Below are 5698 nucleotides of genomic sequence, written 5' to 3'. Positions count from 1 at the left end.
TATTAAGTACTTTGACCCACTAGTTATATGAACTAGGAACTAGAAGTATCAAGGTGTAAAGAAAGGGGTTGACGCCACAAGTATAAAATACTTGATAAGTCGATAAAAGTCACCAGGACTTAAGGAAGAGAATAATCTCACTTATATTAATCAAAAGGTCTAAGTACAAATGATATATGCTTTCCTATTTATAGGAAATGGAGAGGCATGAACGAATAGTTACAAGGGGATTCAGCCAGCCTTGTGCCTTCCTATAGAGTCATAATTAATTACAAAATAGAGATGATGGTTCTATTTAAATGGAGGGTGATAACCCTTGGCTGAATAGCGCTTGTGTCCCTTCATGTTGGTGCCAATTTGGATGAGAGATGATGCTTGGCCGAATAAGGAGATGACTCTTCATCTTGGTGCCTAAATGAGACCACGTGCAAGGCATATTGGGGTTGGTCTTATGTCACACAAATGGGTGTTCTAGGGAACCTTGTGGTGTAACCTTGTACATGGAATAATGGCTGATCATGTGCTCCATCTTGGGCGTGCTTGTGTCTCCTTCCAAGCTAGCTTGAGTGTGGAGTTAGCTAGCAAGCATGGGCTGTTTGTGAACAAGCTTCCTAGCCGAGTCCTTTGATAACACTTTTGGCAACTGAGCTTCAAATAGTCCAACTAGCTGAGTTTAGCTAGCCTTAAGCTCCTCCAGCTAAATCGTGCTTTCCTTAGCGTTCCAAAAGCTGCCTTGTACTTTGTGAGCTATTTGTGAGATGTATATGACGTCCAAATCATTCACCAAGCTACCTCAACATGCATCACACTCCAATGTACCTATATGTGCAAGAAAACAAGATAAGTCCATGATTTGATCTGTTATGAGCTAAATACCTTGCTGCCATGTATGATTATGGTGATGTGAGCTATGTTTGAAGGCCATGAGCTAATTATATCATCTCAAAATATGTGTAAGATAATGAATAAAGTTTAAGAGCTAATATGAATGCATATGAACTAATGAAATGGTTTATAATGATGCTGCCTTGATGTATATATATGATAATCATGCTTAATATGATTATAAGACTATTCTAACATGTTTAAATATCAATGTGCATGCTGTTTTCATACTAAGTTATTCATTAACTACATAACAAGTATTCTTATCATGAAATGTATTATAAAAGCATATGTATATAACTAATATAAAGTAAATCCAATATAAAGATGTTCAAGAGTACTCCCTTTGTAGATGAAAATGTGCTTGCATCATTTGAAGAAGAACGTTTTGAGGAGACAAGAACAATTGGAAATGAATCTGTTAGAGTTGAAAAGGATGTTTTGCAAGAAGTGGAGCAAATTAAAAATGGCAAGAATGAGTGTAGAGAAGAGAAGCAGAGTGAAGGAAAAATTATACCTAACAAATCTTCTTCTACTTTTTCTTATGTCTTGCAGGATATTCCAAGAGACCTATCTTTTCAAATAGAAATTTCAAGAAACATGTCTTTTTAAGAACCAATAGGTGTGACCTTTTTAAGAAACAGTTATGCCACTTGAAGTTCAAAAAGATGTGTCACTTGAAGTGCCAAAAGTTGCGATGATTGAGTGATGTAAGGCTAACCAGACTTCTTCAATAATGGAGAAGTTGGCAACCTTGTTGTTTCCCAATCTAAGAATGACACCAAATGCTACACTTTGAATTAATAAGTAATATGCAAAAATTCAAAGAAAGAAATGATTAAAATGGAATATGGAAGAGAAAGGAAATGATAAGTAAGGAAATGGAAAGAAATGATATCAAAGTGGGCTGTGAAAATGTCGAATAAATCTCCTTCAAGTGATGTTGACTTTGGCCTCCAAATGGTGATGATGAAATGCATTGTTGATGAATAATGATTTAATGGTAAAAAGATGGTTTGGGGGAATAAATAGGTGTTCATTCGGCTAGATACATGACTTTTAAATGTAAATACATGTGATTTTAATGAATGAGGATGTCCTTGGCTGAATGGTCTCCTTGCTCTTCATCTTGGCGCCAGCTTTGAACAAAGATGATGCTTTGGGTGAATAATGGGAACTCTCTTCATTTTGGAGCCCATTCCATCCACACGCATGGCACATGTGTGGGCTGGTCATGAGGCACTCACATGGGTGGCATAGGGAGTTTATGATGTGGCTCCTCTTTGGCGTGAATATGATCAGCAACTAGGTGTGACTTGGCATCTATCTTGCATCTAAGTGACATGTCATCAATGGGGAAGCAACTAATTATGAAAGGGAATATTTTTGTGAGGCATCCTTTCATCATTTGGGCTACTTCCCATGGGTTTGAGCTGAAGTTGAGCTGGCCATAGATGAAGGACATGTGTATAAGTCTTACGGCAGCTCCTTGTGAAAATGTACTTCTTGGAATGGTAATTCTTCGCGACAAGGTACGATTTCACATAAATTAACCCAGACCATATTTGTAGTACTTTGTGTGGTGAAGATGATAGTGCAACTCTCTAGCTGAAAAGAGGTCTCTAGCTAGCTCAAAAGTCCAGCTCAAGTCAGCCATGAGCTCGGAGGTCGGCTGGCAACTTTGTCTCAAAATGTTCTTGAGCTATCTCGGAGTTGTCCTAGTCAAGTTTCCTTAGCTCAATGACTCCAATTCTAGCTTTAAGTCAGCTGCCATCATGTGGTCAGACATGTACCTACAAAAGAAAGCATAATATAAGCTAAGTATTTAAAGATATAATCATGTAAATATGTGGTTCATAATAATAACTTCATACATTCATAATATCATCTTCATAACTATAAATATAATGTATGTAAGCTATTATCACAACTATGGTATAAAGAAAGATTAATTTAAAGAAAATCCCTCTTAGATTATTGAGAAAGGTTGGAGATGCAAGTCCATTTTTGACGATGAATTGGATCACTTCATCCCCCTTCTTTAAAGTAATTTGTCCTCAAATCAAAGGGTGGTTTCTTTTCAACGTTCCTCCATTCCATAGTTGATGTTTCGTCAGAAATTGGTGTTCCTTCAATAGTCTCTTAAGTGAGATATGCCCATTTAATTTTGCTTTAAATAATTAGGTCCCTTAATTTCCCAAAAGTGGTGTCTCTTAATACTCCAATAGGCATGATCATTGAATCCTTATAGGTTACGTTCATTGGTTCTTCCAAAGACACGTTCTTTGAATGAAAAATGGTGTCCTTTTGCTGTTTGATGGATACGTCCTTTGAATGAAAAATTATGTCCATTTGTTGAAAATTTGTCTCCTTTGTTGTTCAATGGATATTTCTTTTGGATTCCCAAAGGTCACGTCTCCTAAACCTTTCTTTTGGAAAATAGGCATTCTCGAATCAAGCACTTTGAAGAATAAGCACTTGTTCTCGGATCAGTTTCCTCCATGGTTGTTGCTTTTCCTTTCCTTATAGCCTCAACACTTTGCTTCATTTTGGCTTGATCATTTTGGACTTGTTTAGGTGTTAAAGGAGTAAGAATAATCTTCTTTCCTTTATGGCTGAATGAGTATTGATTGGTAAAACAATCATGAATAGTTCTTTTATCGTATTACCATGGCCTTCCAAGAAGTATATGGCTAGCGTGCATAGGGATAACATCACACATAACCTCATCTTTGTATTTGCCAATGGAAAAAGGAACTATCACCTGTTTGCTAACGTTGAGTTCTCCTCGTTCATTGAGCCACTGCAACTTATATGGATGCGAGTGCTTCATTGTTTCAAATCAAGCTTTTCCACCATTATTGTACTAGCCACATTAGTACAACTTCCACCATCTATAATAACAAAACATATCTTTTAATTTACATGGCATCGGGTATGGAAAATGTTCTCACTATGCATTGTCTTCTATGACTTGAACATTCAAACTTCTTTTAATTACCAAAGCTTCTCCTTGATCAATGGGATCAGTAAGAGTGATCTCTTCATTGACTTCAATAGGTGCCTCTTGTTCTTCTTCAGATTCAGATTCTATTTCACCATTTCCAAGTAAAAGCATGGTGTTCCGGTTAGGACATTGTGTAGATACGTGTCCCCTCCCAAGACATTTAAAGCATCTATTGTCTCTTGAACGTTCAGTAGTTTGCTTTCCTCGGTTGGGATCTTTATTTACTTTCTAAGTCTTTGAAGATTCAGCTTGATCTTTCACAGGAGGAGGAGTTGGATTCTTGTTGTTGTTTGGACTCCATTTGGATGATGTGGGCGCAATATTACGAGATGTATGTCTCCACTTACTATCTTCCTTCACAAGAAACAACAAGGATACCTCATTCTAGTTTGTTGTTGGGCAGATTGTATGTCCTTCTCTTTGAGTCTACTTTGCAACTTTCTTCACTTTTTCTTTTTCTTTGAATTTTCTTCTTTTTGTTTTCTTTCTTTTGCACTCCAAATTTGATGTAGGAGTCTTTTTCTTTTCTTTTTGTTTTTCTTCTTTATTTTTCTCTTTTTGTTGCTTTTGTTGCAGCACTTGATTGTCAATCCACCAAACCTCTGATTACCGCTTGATGTAAGGCTAACCAGGCTTCTTCAATAATGGAGAAGTTGGTAACCTTTTTGTTTCCTGATCTAGGAATTACACCAAATGCTACACTTTGAATTAATAAGTAATCTGCAAATATTCAAAGAAAGAAATGATTAAAATGGAATATGGAAGAAGAAAGGAAATGATAAGTAAGGAAATGGAAAGAAATGATATCAAAGTGGGCTGCGAAAATGTTGAATAAATCTTCTTCAAGTGATGTTGACTTCGGCCTCCAAATGGGGGTGATGAAATGCCTTGTTGATGAATGAAGGATGATTTAATGGTGAAGAAATGGTAATGGAAGGATGATGATATAGGCGTGAATGGTGATGGAGGATGGTGATGGATAGATGATGATGAATAGATAGTATCTTATAAAACTAAGAAGGAACCAATGCTATAGAGGAGCAAAAACCCATTTCTTATAAGTCTTATAAGGGATGGTATGAAAGGACTTTGACCCACTAGTTATATAAACTAGGAACCAGAAGTATCAAGGAAGGGATTACCACCACAAACTTTAGAAAAGCTTGCTTAATCGATATAGTGCTAAAAAGAACTTGAAGAGAGAATAATCTCACAAGAGTTTTAATTTATCAAAGGGTTCAATTTACAAATGAATATCAAAGCCATATTTATAGGCTTGCATAGGTTTGGCCGAATAAATAGATGTCCATTCGGCTAGATACATGACTTTTAAATGTAAATACATGTTGTTTTAATGAATGGGGATGTCCTTGGCCGAATGGTCTTCTTGCTCTTCATCTTGGCGCCAACTTTGAACAAAGATGATGCTTTGGCCGAATAATGAGAACTCTCATCATTTTGGTGCCCATTTTATCCACACGTATGGCACGTGTGTGGGCTGGTCATGAGGCACTCACATGGGTGGCATAGGGAGTTTATGATGTGGTTCCTCCTTGGCGTGAATATGATCAGCAACTAGGTGTGACTTGGCATCCATCTTGCATCTAAGTGACATGTCATCAATGGGACATCAACTAATTATGAAAGGGCACATTTGTGTGAGGCATCCTTTCATCATTTGGGCTACTTTCCATGGGTTTGATATGAAGTTGAGCTGGCCATAGATGAAGGACATGTGTATAAGTCTTTGGGTAGCTCCTTGTGAAAAGATACTTCTTGGAATGGCAATTCTTCACGAAAAGGTAA

Source organism: Hibiscus syriacus, unplaced genomic scaffold (genome assembly GCF_006381635.1).
Source record: "Hibiscus syriacus cultivar Baekdansim isolate YM2019G1 unplaced genomic scaffold, ASM638163v2 tig00111723_pilon, whole genome shotgun sequence".
NCBI classification, from domain to species: Eukaryota; Viridiplantae; Streptophyta; class Magnoliopsida; order Malvales; family Malvaceae; genus Hibiscus; species Hibiscus syriacus.
The sequence above is the reverse complement of the archived record's forward strand: the minus strand, read 5'-3'. Positions refer to the sequence as shown.